General features: G+C 51.8%; 1 long non-coding RNA gene across 4 annotated transcripts in view; it reads left to right on the top strand.

Annotated features, from left to right (window-relative positions):
* The window catches only part of LOC129658130 (uncharacterized), a 33,471-nt gene extending 20,191 nt beyond the window's left edge, over positions 1-13,280 (top strand). The window contains exons 1-4 of one of the 4 annotated variants that reach the window (XR_008717280.1): positions 5,030-5,073; positions 5,745-5,883; positions 11,268-11,722; positions 13,039-13,280. This is a non-coding gene — a long non-coding RNA (uncharacterized LOC129658130). Of the gene's footprint in view, positions 1-4,986; positions 5,074-5,744; positions 5,884-10,456; positions 10,585-11,267; positions 11,723-13,038 lie in introns of those variants that run through there. The other 3 variants (XR_008717281.1, XR_008717283.1, XR_008717282.1) reach the window with 3 other exon arrangements.
* The last annotated feature ends 479 nt before the right edge of the window (positions 13,281-13,759 follow it).

Raw genomic sequence — 13,759 nt, 5'->3', positions numbered from 1 at the left:
TCCCGGCTGCCGCCCCTGACCTCGGACACTGGGTATCTCCTCTCGGCCACCTCCCCTGACCTCGGACGTGGGATAGCTCCTCTTGGCTGCCGCCCTTCGGGCATGGGGTCCTTACTCAATGAAACTAATGCCCGTGGGGCAACCTGAGCTGGGCGGGTCATGGTGGAGAGATCTGACAGAATGTGGTCCATTGGAGAAGGGAATGGCAAACCACTTCAGTATTCTTGCCTTGAGAACCCCGTGAACAGTATGAAAAGGCAAAATGATAGGATACTGAAAGAGGAACTCCCCAGGTCAGTAGGTGCCCAATATGCTACTGGAGATCAGTGGAGAAATAACTCTAGAAAGAATGAAGGGATGGCACCAAAGCAAAAACAATACCCAGCTGTGGATGTGACTGGTGATAGAAGCAAGGTCCAATGCTGTAAAGAGCAATATTGCATAGGAACCTGGAATGTCAGGTCCATGAATCAAGGCAAATTGGAAGTGGTCAAACAAGAGATGGCAAGAGTGAATGTCAACATTCTAGGAATCAGCGAACTGAAATGGACTGGAATGGGTGAATTTAACTCAGATGACCATTATATCTACAACTGTGAGCAGGAATCCCTTAGAAGAAATAGAGTAGCCATCATGGTCAACGAAAGAGTCTGAAATGCAGTACTTGGATGCAATCTCAAAAATGACAGAATGATCTCTGTTCGTTTCCAAGGCAAACCATTCAATATCACAGTAATCCAAGTCTATGCCCCGAACCAGTAATGCTGAAGAAGCTGAAGTTGAATGGTTCTATGAAGACCTACAAGACCTTTTAGAACTAACACCCCAAAAAGATGTCCTTTTCATTATAGGGGACTGGAATGCAAAAGTAGGAAGTCAAGAAACACCTGAAGTAGCAGGCAAATTTGGCCTTGGAATACGGAATGAAGCAGGGCAAAGGCTAATAGAGTTTTGCCAAGAGAATGCACTGGTCATAGTAAACACCCTCTTCCAACAACACAAGAGAAGACGCTACACATGGACATCACCAGATGGTCAACACCAAAATCAGATTGATTGTATTCTTTGCAGCCAAAGATGGAGAAGCTCTATACAGTCAGCAAAAACAAGACCGGGAGCTGACTGTATCTCAGACCATGAACTCCTTATTGCCAAATTCAGACTTAAATTGAAGAAAGTAGAGAAAACCACTAGACCATTCAGGTATGACCTAAATCAAATCCCTTATGATTATACAGTGGAAGTGAGAAATAGATTTAAGGGCCTAGATCTGATAGAGTGCCTGATGAACTATGGAATGAGGTTCGTGACATTGTACAGGAGACAGGGATCAAGACCATCCCCATGGAAAAGAAATGCAAAAAAGCAAAGTGGCTGTCTGGGGAGGCCTTACAAATAGCTGTGAAAAGAAGAGAAGTGAAAAGCAAAGGAGAAAAGGAAAGATATAAACATCTGAATGCAGAGTTCCAAAGAATAGCAAGAAGAGATAAGAAAGCCTTCTTCAGCGATCAATGCAAAGGAATAGAGGAAAACAACAGGATGGGAAATACTAGAGATCTCTTTAAGAAAATCAGAGATACCAAGGGAACATTTCATGCAAAGATGGGCTCAATAAAGGACAGAAATTGTATGGACCTAACAGAAGCAGAAGATATTAAGAAGAGGTGGCAAGAATACACAGAAGAACTGTACAAAAAAGATCTTCATGACCCAGATAATCACGATGGTGTGATCACTGACCTAGAGCCAGACATCCTGGAATGTGAAGAATTTGTTCACTACGAACAAAGCTAGTGGAGGTGATAGAATTCCAGTTGAGCTATTTCAAATCCTGAAGGATGATGCTGTGAAAGTGCTGCACTCAATATGCCAGCAAATTTGGAAAACTCAGCAGTGGCCACAGGACTGGAAAAGGTCAGTTTTCATTCCAATCCCAAAGAAAGGCAATGGCAAAGAATGCTCAAACTACCACACAATTGCACTCATCTCACATGCTAGTAAAGTAATGGTTAAAATGCTCCAAGCCAGGCTTCAGCAATATGTGAACCATGAACTTCCTGATGTTCAAGCTGGTTTTAGAAAAGGCAGAGGAACCAGAGATCAAATTGCCAACATCCACTGGATCATCAAAAAAGCAAGAGAGTTGCAGAAAAAACATCTATTTCTGCTTTGTTGACTATGCCAAAGCCTTTGACTGTGTGGATCACAATAAACTGTGGAAAATTCTGAAAGAGATGGGAATACCAGACCACCTGATCTGCCTCTTGAGAAATTTGTATGCAGGTCAGGAAGCAACAGTTAGAAGTGGACATGGAATAACAGACTGGTTCCAAATAGGAAAAGGAGTACGTCAAGGCTGTATATTGTCACCCTGTTTATTTAACTTATATGCAGAGTACATCATGAGAAACACTGGGCTGGAAGAAACACAAGCTGGAATCAAGATTGCTGGGAGAGAAATATCAATAACCTCAGATATGCAGATGACACCACCATGGCAGAAAGTGAAGAGGAACTAAAAAGCCTCTTGATGAAGGTGAAAGTGGAGAGTGAAAAAGTTGGCTTAAAGCTCAACATTCAGAAAACGAAGATCGTGGCATCCGGTCCTATCACTTCATGGGAAGTAGATGGGGAAACAGTGGAAACAGTGTCAGACTTCATTTTTCTGTGCTCCAAAATCACTGCAGATGGTGACTGCAGCTATGAAATTAAAAGACGCTTACTCCTTGGAAGGAAAGTTATGACCAACCTAGATAGCATATTCAAAAGCAGAGACATTACTTTGCCAACAAAGGTTCGTCTAGTCAAGGCTATGGTTTTTCCAGTGGTCATGTATGGATGTGAGAGTTGGACTGTGAAGAAGGCTGAGCGCCGAAGAATTGATGCTTTTGAACTGTGGTGTTGGAGAAGACTCTTGAGAGTCCCTTGGACTGCAAGGAGATCCAACCAGTCCATTCTGAAGGAGATCAGCACTGGGATTTCTTTGGAAGGAATGATGCTAAAGCTGAAACTCCAGTACTTTGGCCACCTCATGCCAAGAGTTGAGTCATTGGAAAAGACTCTGATGCTGGGAGGGATTGGGGGCAAGAGGAGAAGGGGATGACAGAGGATGAGATGGCTGGATGGCATCACGGACTCGATGGACATGAGTCTGAGTGAACTCCGGGAGTTGGTGATGGACAGGGAGGCCTGGCGTGCTGCGATTCATGGGGTCGCAAAGAGTCGGACACAACTGAGCGACTGATCTGATCTGATCTAGTCTGATCTGGGTCTTGGATCTTTAACCTTTGCTGTGGCATGCAGGATCTTATTTGCAGCCTGGGAACTCTTAGTTGTGGGCTGTGGGATGTAGTCCTCTGACCAGGGATTGAATCTGGCCCTTGCATTTGGAGGGTGAAGTCTTAGCTACTGAACCACCAGGGAAACCCCAAGATCAGTTTAAAAGTGAAGGTGAAAGTCACTCAGTCTGTCCAACTCTTTGCGACCCCGTGGACTACACAGCCCATGGAATTCTCCAGGCCAGAATACTGGAGTGAGTAGCCTTTCCATTCTCCATGGGAATCTTGCCAAACAAGGGATCCAGCCCAGGTCTCTTGCATTTCAGGAGGATTCTTTACAAACTGAGCCACCAGGGAAGCTCTTTGTTTTGTTTTTTTTTTTTCACTTAAAGTTGTCAAACAAATAATGCTCTTTTGAGCACCTGTTTTCTGCTAGATTCTGGGGTAAGTGAAAGAACTATTAAGTCAACCTTCCTGTCCATCATTGTCGACAGGTCTGTCCATCTTTCCATGCATTCATCAATCCATCCATATCACAAACATGAAACACTTACTGTGTGCCTGACACCATCCGGAAGGTGCTTTTTTTCTTCCATAAGTCTTATTTTTCCCACCAGGGAGTAGGAAGTTGTGAGTGAGGAGTGAGTTGAACCTCAGGTGAGAGCAGCTGGAAGGGGGTGGGGGTGGTTGCTCTTGGTGGGAGCTTCGCGCCCCTCAGCCAGTGGGGATGGCAGGGGTGTGTGTGTGTGTGTGTGTGTGTGCGTTAGTTGCTCAGTTGTGTCCGACTCTTTGCGACCTCACGGACTGTAGCCTGCCAGGCTTCTCTGTCCATGGAATTCTCCAGGCAAGAATACTGGAGTGGATTGCCATTCCTTTCTCCAGAGGATGGCGGGTAACTCCCAACAAATGAAAGCTCCGTGTGTTTGGACCTATAGTGGCTGCCTGTGTGTGTATATGGGAGCAAGGGTGGCTCTTTGTGGGTATTCTAGCCCCAGCCACTAGCATTGCGGTTGGTACACGCTAAGGGACCAAAGGATTTGAGTTTTGAGTATGGTTTTACTTGGGTAAATTTAAAAAAAAAAAAAAAAAAGTCTTGGAATCTGGCAATAAAAGCGTCTAAGGCGGCAGAGGGAGTCAACCCAGGCAGGTCTGAGTTAGAACCAGAGAGCTAAGTTTTCAGAAGCGCAGCGGTGTTCAAAGGGACTCAGCCTGCCTCGAGGAGGCGTGGGTGCTGGGAGAAGGGCGTGCGCGCCTGAGCCCGGCTCTTGCCGCGGGAAATGGCAGCACCTGGCTCTCCAGGAGTGCCCCGGGGCATGTAGGCAAAGCTGCTCAGCGGGTCCAACCGGGAGCGCGCGTACAGAACCCTCAGCCGTTCCCCACCGGGGCCCCGGGCCACGCGCTCGGCTCTCCAGCCGCGGGTGCATACGTTTCAGGAAGCGGCGCGTTCCGGCGGCCGCATCCTCAAGTTCCCGCCCGTGAGCGCCGGTTGGGGGCGGGGGTGCGGTCTGCAACAGGTCCCTGCGGCACCCCTCGCCCCGGGCCTCGCCGGCGCGCCTCCAAGGCCGGCGCCTTTCCAGACCCGCCCTGTCCCGGGGTCTGTCTGGCAGGCGCGCGGGGCTGCGGGGCCGCCTCTCCGGAAGCCAGCCCGGTGGTCCCCGAAGCCGACTCATAAATCATTTATGAGCCGGGGCGGGGTGAGCCGGGTGGGGGATTAGTGGGGGCGAGGAAAGAGCCGGGGGCGGGTGGGCGGAGGCGGCGGCGTCTAGACCTGAAGGACAGCTGGACCCAGCGCGCGGTGAGTAGCCCCTTCGGAGCCCGGAAGGTGTCTGCGGCCCCGACCGGGGGTGCTAAGCGCCCCCCTCCCAGAAAGCCGGGGGGGGGGGAATGGAGGGTGGGCGAGGGGCACGCTCCGCGACCCCTCTCCCAGCCCCCGGCGCTCTCTCCCCGGCCCGCGGCAGGTGATGCCAGCCCAGAGAGCGGCAGGGGAACCCGAGGGGCTGCAGGGCGAGGTGGACCCCGCGGGAGTTCGGGGCAGGGCGCAGACGCGCGCCAACTTTGCGGGCTGCTTGCTGGGTCTTTCCACGCGGCGGAGAGGAGCCGGCAACTGTTAGGTGCGAGCCGGAGATGGAGGCGCGGACGCGACTCGGACCCCAAGGCCACCGGGTCGCTCTCTGAGAGGAGGGCGGACCAGGGAGGCGGGTCTGGGGCCTGGGAACTGGTGGTCGGCGAGGGGAGTCCCCGGGGGAGGGGGAGGTTAGTGGAACGAGGGGTGTGGGGCACTGACTCTCCCCGGCTGGATAGGGAGAGGGGTCCCCTTCCTCTGATTTGCTGAAAGGAGTACGGAGTGCGACCGACCAGCATACGTGGGGGCTCTGGGGGTGCCGTGGGCGGCCTTGTCGCCGTGCCCACGTGCGAGCGCAGTCACCCCTGGCTTGAAGCATCCCTCGGTCCACTCTGGGCGCGCAGCGCAGGGACCTTCAGCGATTGGCAGACGGAGAACGGGGTGTTGGAGGCGCACCCCGGCCGGTAAAGCGCCGGGGAGGACAACAAAGGGAAGCGTGGACAGAGGAAGAGCTTCACGGTGCCGGAGAGTCGGGGGCCCGAGGTCAGTTTCTCCAAGTTCTCGCCGACAGCGGCGGCCGATCGGATCGCGGGAGCCCGGGGCGTAGGGTTAGGCTCGGGTAACCCCTCTCTCAACGGCGACCCCAGTCCACGCCAACCCGCGCCAGCGGCGGCCAAGTTACTCGGCACCCCCCGGTTCCCCCGGGTGGCGAAGGATTCCTGGAGTCTCCGGGCTTCTCGCGCCCGCCGGGCCGGCCGCGCATCCTTTGTCCAGCAGCCCTGGAGAGGCTCCTGGCGCCGGGGGCGAGCGGGCAGGAGGGGGCCCCGGGACGGCGGAGGGTGGCCGGGAAAGGCGGGGTCGAGCGGCGCCGCCAGCTCGGAGTAGCTACAGGTTGTGCCCTGTAGCCCGCGGCAGCTGCTGAAACTCGCTCCTGCCCCGGGGCTTGGAGGAAGGTTTTCCCGGGTTCCGGAGACAGGCGGCTGAGCTTGGTTAAATACAGCAGGTGTGTGATTGGGGTCCTGGAACGCCTCCTCCCACCCCCCCACCCCCCCCCCCAACAGAGACCCCTCCACCCCCTCCCCCGGAGACTGAACTGTTGGCTGTTCCTGGGTTGCCTGAGCCGGATGACCGTTTTCGAAAGACTTGAATATAGGCAACTTCCTATTATTCAACGTAGGTGAACTTAGGACTTTGGACTTCTCCCTCTTTTGTGAGTTTCCTCTGTCAGAGGCGGCCGCGGCGGAGCTAAGGCTGAGGCTCTTGGCAGACCCTCTGTTGACTGCCAGATGTGTGTGCGGCCAGGTCCTGTACCTGTATTCCATCGCCAGCCCTCCCACGCCATTCAAAACCCCATTTTACATTAGCAATGAGAACCACACGGGGACCGTAAACAATTTCTGTCACTCAGGTCATCAGTGAGACTAGAGACTTCCTCCTCTTAAAAGCCAGGGCCCTCTGTTCCCTGGTGCAGTGCCTTTTAATTTAGTTTTCTTAATGTATACCATTTTTAAAATGAACTTCCTTATGAGTTCCGGGCTTCCCTGATAGCTCAGCTGGTAAAGAATCTGCCTGCAATGCAGGAGACCCCGGACTGATTCCTGGATCAGGAAGATCCACTGGAGAAGGAATAAGATACCCACTCTGGTATTCTTTCTTGGGCTTCCCTTGTGGTTCCGCTTGTAAAGACTCCACCTGCAATTCAGGAGACCTGGGTTCAATCCCTGGGTTGGGAAGATCCCCTGGAGAAGGCACAGGTGACCCATTCTAGTATTCTGGGCTGGAGAATTCCATGGACTTCATAGTCCATGGAGTCGCAAAGAGTGGGACACAACTGAGTGACTTTCACTTTCACTTTATGAGTTCCATGCTGGACTATTCCTGTGTATCTAGTGTGGTGGAGCAAAGTGCATCAAAGGACAGGTAGAAAATAATAAAGCAAATACTGTTTTCTTGGGACCATTTACCGTATGAAGGAAGTCAGTTTGTAGGGATCAAGAGTTCACACTGAGGTTAGTTCAAGGTCAGGATGCATTGTCACAAATGACCGAAAGCAATTCTGCATGATTATAGCAGAAAAGAGACTGGATACTGGGTGGCTTAGTGATGGGACCGAAAGGATGGCTAGCCAGGCTTGGGAACCCAGAGGAGTGGACTTGGGGCTTGCAGCAGGATTCCTGATGGGGGTACGGCCATGGCTGCCATGAGGCTCTGACTGTGGCTGCTCGCATGTTGCCATCACTGAAGTAGAAACTGCCTCTGCCGCCCTGTGTCTCATGCACAAGCCCAGTAGTGAGCCTCTGATTGGCTGAGCCTGGGCTCAGTTTGGGTACCTCAGTAGCTTCCCAGGTGGCTGGGGTGGGTTGCCATTTCCTTCTCTAGGGGATCTTCCTGACCCAAGGATTGAACCCAGGTCTCCTGCACTGCAGGCAGACTCTTTACCATCTGAGCCACCAGGGGCTCCTTCCCAGGTGGCACCAGTGGTCAATGCAGGAGACGCAAGAGATGTGGGCTAGATCCCTAGGTCGGAAAGATCCCCTGGAGGAGGGCATGGCAACATGCCCTAGTATTCTTGCCTGGAAAACCCCATGGACAGAGGAGCCTGGCAGACTACAGTCTATGGGGTCCCAAAGAGTCAGACAGGACTTAGTGACTTAGCATGCACACATCCTTACTGAGTGCCTACTATGTGCCAGGCTCCAAGGGCAACAAGATGGGGAAGTCAGGGGCCCCACAAAGCTACTGGGCTAGGTTACCTCAGTGCAATCAAAGAAAGATGTCTGGGGAGGTTTTGCTTCACGTCTGTTGTTCTGCAGTTGTGTTTGGGAGGATGGAGGTGTCTTTGGAAAGTGGCATGGATTAGTCAGGAACAGTGTTGGTTCTCAAGCCTTCATTGTCTAAGTATCAGTCACCAAATGAAGGTGCTAAAAATGCAGATTAATGGGCCACATGTCCAGAAATGCAGTCTGATAATCTCATTTGAAACAAAGACCCAGTTTCACGCTGATGTGGCTCTTGGGTCTGGAGCCATCCTGGGGTTTGTGTGGGCAGTTCCCTGATGGCTCTCAGTGGCTCTTGCTACCGAGTGTGCCAAAGTACCCAGACCTTGAAAGCACAGCAATTTGAACTGAGATGAAAACTTCTTCCTTGTCACCTTGACTTTTATCTGTAGTCTATAGTGTTTTATAAGTAATGAGGTTTCAAAATGTTCTTAGAAGTGACTCCAAAAGTTAAGAGGGACCTTCACTTGGGAGCAGGACGCATGAGCTGCTCGGGTGCTGCCCTGAGCCAGTGGATGCCCCATCTTCGCCTTTCCTGAGGGATCTCTCCAGCCGGCTCTTCTCTGAGGATGGCTGGAGTCTGTTTATTCACAGCTCTCCCGTGGGCCTCCTGCCATCTCCCCTCACTGTTCCTCTCTGTCCCCAGCGGAGCCTTGGTGGCATTACCGGGAAGTCAGCCTTTCTTAGCAGCTGAGCCTTTAATCCTTCCAGCTGCTGTGCTCCTGCGTGTCCTCTAGCAGAAAACAAGATGTATGTGCGGTGTGTGCACGTCTGCCTGTGGAGTGTATGTACCTGCTCTGTTGCGTGTGTGTCGTGTCTATGTGAGTTGTGTATCAGTGTGCGTGCCTGAGTTGTATGTGTGATGTACGTGCATGTCCGCCTGCCTGCCCGCAGGAGCATGGTCCTATCTGAATAGCCACCCCCCCCCCCCCCCCCCCCCCCCCCCCCCGTCGTATCTTCTTCCTGCCCCGTTCAGCCCCGCAGAGGTGCAGACGGGCTTGGCAGAGGCTGACTTGCTGTGTCTCCTTTTTCTTATCTGTTCTCTCTGGGAGAGATTTGGAGACAGAGCAGGGCGCTGATTCGTGGTGGAAACCGTGAAATGCTTGAGCGCTTCTGAGAGCTAGCACGGGTTGTTGGCAGGGATCGTCCTTTAGAAACACTGACCAGGATCCCAGTGTGTCTGCGTCCGTGGGTGAAGTGGACCTGGAAGCTTGGGGTCCATGAGGGTGGCACTGGGCACTGCTGGGGAGCCGGACAGCCCGTGGTTTGATAAGGGGAGAGTCGAGGGTCCTTCCATTGGCAGGTCTGTGCAGACGAGACTGGAGTGGGACGGGGCTTAGAAGATGAGGCGGTACTAAGGGGGCCCGATGTGAATGAACGTCTTCACTCCGATGGCTCATTACCTCCTGCCTCTGGTCTGGGGCTTTCTTTAACTTGGTGGAATATAGACAGGGGGTCTTCTGGCCTCTTGTACAAATGTGTCCATTTCTTGGTGGTCTATTCCTTCATCTTGTGTGTGTTTCTGGAGAAAGTGAAAGAAAGTGAAGTCGCTCAGTTGTGTCCGACTCTTTGCAACCCCATGGACTGTAGCCCACCAGGCTTCTCCATCCATGGAATTCTCTAGGCCAGAATACTGGAATGGGTTGCCATTTCTTTCTCCAGGGGATCTTCCTGAACCCAGGGATCAAACCTGGGTCTCCTGCATTGCGGGCAGACGCTTTACCGTCTGAGCCACCAGGGAATCCCTATGTGTTTCTGGAGAACCCCATCCTTATTTTGAAAGTTAGTGAATGTAATACACAAAATAAAGTCAGGGTGCTCCTGCCCCCAGAGGAGAAAGGACAGGCAGCGCATCGGCTGCCCTGGGAAGTTAGTTCTCTTTCAAGTCCTCTCGCCCAGTGCCTTGGCACAAGCCAAGCCCTTGGTCTGGATTGTGTGGTTGCCTGCTCCGCAGCTCACACTGAGCCCTGCCTGTGTACCCGCCTTGTGCTCAGCTCTGGGGAGAGAAACTCCAGGAGCACAGGGTCCACACTGCCCCCACTGGACGCTGGACTGGGAGCTGATTTCGGTTCTTGATCTTTCTCCCCGTCCCCAGGGGAGGGCGGGGGTCTCCTGCTGCTCAGCCTCTCATCGCCTGGACCCCGAGTCGCCCAGGGGGTGACTTGAGACGGGGACTCCCATCAGGGCGACGTGGTGAGTGTGTTAGAAAGACAGAAAGCAGCATCACCCGGCCTTAAAGAGTTTGGTCCCTGCCCTTGAGGCCACGCTCTTCCAGTTTGGGTTGAGGGGAGTGAAGAGATAAAGTTAGATCAGTGAGCGCATTAGTGAGATGAAAGATGGAGTGAAACTCGTCTCCAGGAAGGGGGCTGTTGCTGTTTGTTGTTTAGTCGCCCGACTCTTTGTGACCCCACGGACTATAGCCCTCCAGGCTCCTCTGTCCATGGGATTTCCAGGCAAGAATACTGGAGTGAGTTGCCATTGCCTCCTCCAGGGGATCTTCCCCACCCAGGTCTCTTTCATTGAAGGCGGATTCTTTACCATGGAGCCAGATCACCAAGCACGTTAGTAAAATAAAAGACAAAGTAAGACATATCTGCAGAGATGGGGAGAGCAGCCCAAAACTGGAGGAAAAATGAGCACCTTATCTATTGCTGGGGGGCTCTGCCTCTCTCAGACGGAGGGCTCTTGCAGCGAGGGTGTCTTGGAGTTGGGAGAGTCCAGGCTTGGGTCATGAAAGCCACCTACTGGGTGTGAGTTCTGGCCCACTGTTAGTCAGCTGTGGCCTCTGGCAAGTCACTGAGATTCTCTGAGTCAGTTTCCTCATCTGTAAAATGGGATAATGCCTTAAGCGAGTTCCTACCTGTGGGCATGTAGAACGTTTTCAGATGCGGTTAAGTGTCAGCTTCTGAGACCGCACAGTCACTCCACTGCCTGGTGTTCCTGGGTCTGGCTCCTGGTGGGGGACCTTGTAGCTTTCCTGCCCCCGCGCTTGGAGCAGGCTCTGTGTTTCTTCCCCAGCAGCGGATTAGGCTGAGCGCTTGCTCTAAAGCCTGGCAGCCTCTCCACTAGGCGAGCAGCGGGTGCGGGCGAGCTGCGGGTGTGGCCAGGCTGCAGGCATTAGTGACCCCCCGTCCCTTCTCTCCCTGCCAGGGATGCTGCTCTGATGGACTGAGTCCCCCTCCTCTGCCTGCCGGAGAACTTTCTCTGCTGCCCTTTGCTGCCTGCCAGCCCGGCCAGGAAACTGAGCACACCATAGGCTCACCATAGGCTCAACCCTCACGACACTTCTGCACAGGAACGCGCTCCTGCCGTCCCCAAGGCTTCCAGAACACCCTGACGTGGGCAGCCTCCAGCACCACCTCATGTTTGGGGCATCCTGCTAGCCATGGCCCTCCTCCTTGGCTTCCTCCTGCTGCTGGGACTCTGTGAGGACACCCTGTCAGAGGAGCCGTCGTCATCCGGGTACCGTCCTGATGGTTTGGAATTCCAGTTGCCTCCAACCTCCTATCAGACCAGCGACTCTTATGATCCTGGTCTTGCTGGCTTCTTCTTTCAGATTGTACGCTTCTTTGTCCAAATTGTGCAGCCCAATGCTTTCCCTGAAGGTAAGTCCTGAGGGTGGGAAAAGGTAGAATTTGTCTCCTAACACCACCCTCGGGCACACACGCATTAGTGTTGTTAATGACAGCATGATCGGAGGAGGATATATTCTGTGTGGTCAAGTTTGAGATTCTGAGTGATTGAATTGCACAGGAGCAGAAAGCATTTAGATGGAAGTTAAGAAAATCAAGTGAAACAGGTTGTCAGGAATGTGAGGGTAAGAAAATGAAACTGAACTGTGTCGCCATGTTGTTCTTCCCATTCTCTATCCTCCGTCCCCGCCTTTTTTGTTTGTGTTGGTTAGAGAACTGAATGATTCTCAAGTTCCTACCAAAGGTAAAAGGTAGGATAAAAATGCGAAGTCCCTGCCATCAAATGAGAAGTTAATAATGACCACCCATGCACACTGAAAGTTACAAATTTAACTCTCCTCCACCTACCACGATATGCGGTTTTGACACTGCTTCGGGCTAGGTCTGGTGAACCAAACCTGTTACCTGGGTAACGTGTTTGCTTCAGTTCTAAGAGTCTGAGTCTGAGGACTGGAGGGAGCTCTGCTGGCCTCGTGCAGCTGCTCTGGGTATGTGCCACTGTCTGGCCTTAGCACTGGGGCCAGTCTGTCCTGGAAAATCTTCGGGGTGTGTGTTTTCAGGAACAGGATTATGAAAATGTAAGTGGTGTATGGGAAGTGTCTGCTATCAGGGTTTGGCAGCCTAAATTTTTATTGATTTAATGTTAGATCTAGCTTAGGCTTGTTCTTTTAACTATGAAGATTTGCATACTGTCATTGATTATTAAGTGTTATAAAATTTGTGGTAGTCTTGATCTTCATCCTAAGATGGTCAGCCATTGTTCATAAGAAGATTATCTGTGAGAGAGAGAGAGGAGAGAGAATGTATTTAGCGAACTTTAGCACCTGTTTCGGAGAAGGCAATGGCACCCCACTCCAGTACTCTTGCCTGGAAAATCCCATGGGTGGAGGAGCCTGGTAGGCAGCAGTCCATGGGGTTGCTCAGAGTCGGACACGACTGAGCGACTTCACTTTCACTTTTCACTTTCATGCACTGGAGAAGGAAATGGCAACCCAGTCTAGTGTTCTTGCCTGGAGAATCCCAGGGATGGGGGAGCCTGGTGGGCTGCCGTCTACGGGGTCACACAGAGTCGGACATGACTGAAGTGACTTAGCAGCAGCAGCACCTGTTTATATTATGGGCAGTTTATAGATTTTCTTAATATGCATTTACATAGAATTTTTTACATGTATTTGTCTCAGATTAAGCAGTTGAAACAGTCTGAAGTGTAGTTCTCAAATTTTTTTTAGTTTAAATATCGAATCAGTGGAATAAATCACTCTGAGCCCTTCCGTCATAGAAGAGAGTCCTGGGCAAGCACTGGTTACTGTTTACATCACTGCCTAGAAGACTCAACCTGGAAGTCTGAAGGGCAGAAGCAGAAGACACACTGAGTTTATTTATTCATAGTGAACAGAGGTTCACACTTCTCAACAGATATCTCTTCTTTTATCTTTAGACTTGATGTAAATATAATTGAATAAATACACGGTTGACCAAAAAGTTAGTTGGAGTTTTTCTGTAACATCTTATGCAAAAACCCGAACAAAGTGTTTGACCTGTAAATATCTGGTGGTTCAGTGGTAAAGGATGCGCCAGAAAGTGCAGGAGGCCCAGATTCCATCCCTGGGTTGGGAAGGTCCCCTGGAGAGGGAAATGGCAGCCCGCTCCAGTGTTCTTGCCTGGAGAATCCTATGGAGGGAGGAGCCTGGTGGGCTGCAGTCCAGGGGGGTCACAGAGAGCTGGACATGACTGAGCACATGCGCAAGTGAGCACAGGTGCCTACGAGTGACTCAGTCTTGGCTTTTTTTTTATGTAGAAAACCTAGAATTCAGTTGTTTGCTATGAATTTGCAGTGACTTCTTTAAAAAGACTGTGCAGCCCCCTTGTGCCATTCGGAGGCAGATCACGTAATCAGCTAATCCTGTAATCTCTTTCCATATGTCTATTTTTCTCCCCCTGGGTTTCATA

Source organism: Bubalus kerabau, chromosome 7 (genome assembly GCF_029407905.1).
Source record: "Bubalus kerabau isolate K-KA32 ecotype Philippines breed swamp buffalo chromosome 7, PCC_UOA_SB_1v2, whole genome shotgun sequence".
NCBI classification, from domain to species: domain Eukaryota; kingdom Metazoa; phylum Chordata; class Mammalia; order Artiodactyla; family Bovidae; genus Bubalus; species Bubalus kerabau.
The sequence above is the reverse complement of the archived record's forward strand: the minus strand, read 5'-3'. Positions and strand labels throughout refer to the sequence as shown.